Here is a 1446-nt window from a genome sequence, read left to right as displayed (position 1 = left end):
CAATTAAATCTCACAATACTTATCATATCATGTATGTGCATTGTCATGCCCTCTCTATTTGTCAATTGCCCGACTGTAATTTGTTCACCCAACATGCTATTTATCTTATGGGAGAGACACCTCTAGTGAACTCGTGGACCCCGGTCCTATTCTTTACATCGCATACAATCTACTCGCAATTGTTCTTTACTGTTTTCTGCAAACAATCATCTTCCACACAATACGGTTAATCCTTTGTTACAGCAAGCCGGTGAGATTGACAACCTCACTGTTACGTTGGGGCAAAGTACTTTGGTTGTGTTGTGTAGGTTCCACGTTGGCGCCGGAATCACTGGTGTTGCGCCGCACTACATCCCTCCGCCATCAACCTTCAACGTGCTTTTTGGCTCCTCCTGGTTCGATAAACCTTGGTTTCTTTCTGAGGGAAAACTTATCGCTGTGCACATCACACCTTCCTCTTGGGGTTCCCAACGGACGTGTGTTTCACGCGCATCAAGACTGTTTTCTGGCGCCGTTGCCGGGGAGATCAAGACACGCTGCAAGGGGAGTCTCCACAATCCAATCTCTTTACTTTGTTTTTGTCTTGCTTTATTTTATTTACTACTTTGTTTGCTGCATTATATCAAAACACTTTACTTGCATTTACTTTATTTACCTTTTGTTTATTTCATCATGTTTCCCCCTAATTACACTCTAAAAGACATACCAGTAGGACGTGGGTCTATCATTGGAAGAGATAATATAGAAGATTTTTTCACTCATGTTAGTACTACTGAAGATTTTGAAGATAGACACTTGGTAGAACTTGCTCCTACTTATGAAATTGCTGCTGCTTCTTTAGTTCACATGTTGGAAACTAAATTTGTTAATCTTAATCCTATAATCCAACACATGTTTCTCACACTTGGTGATATGGAAGAAGGGGAAAAGAAAGATTTTGTTTTAGAAACTCTTCTTAAAGAATTTGGTGGTGTAGCAAGAGAGGCTAGAAAAGTCTTTATCAAATATAACATGCTTGGTTCTTGCACCAACTTTGCTAGTACCCTTGAAAAGATGGACATTGATAGAATAAAGTACACTAATAATATTAATGATGTAGGGGATATTAAGACATCAATACCTTGCAAGCTCGCAGGAATGTTCGAGGCACTAGAAAAGAATTATGATTGGATTGTTCCTGAAAATTTGTTTAATGAGAATAGCAAGCCTAAGAGTAATGAAAAGGGAGCCTCTGAAACTTACATAGATAAGATAACATGCATTGTTGAGGTAACTCCCAACACCCCTGGTAAGAATGTCGATGCTTCATCTCTTGATAATACTTGATACACACTTTCTGCGTCTAGCTGAAAGGCGTTAAAGAAAAGCGCTTATGGGAGACAACCCATGTTTTTACTACAGTACTTTGTTTTATATTTGAGTCTTGGAAGTTGTTTACTACTGGAG

Source organism: Lolium rigidum, chromosome 4 (genome assembly GCF_022539505.1).
Source record: "Lolium rigidum isolate FL_2022 chromosome 4, APGP_CSIRO_Lrig_0.1, whole genome shotgun sequence".
NCBI lineage: Eukaryota > Viridiplantae > Streptophyta > Magnoliopsida > Poales > Poaceae > Lolium > Lolium rigidum.
Note: the sequence above shows the minus strand (reverse complement) of the source record.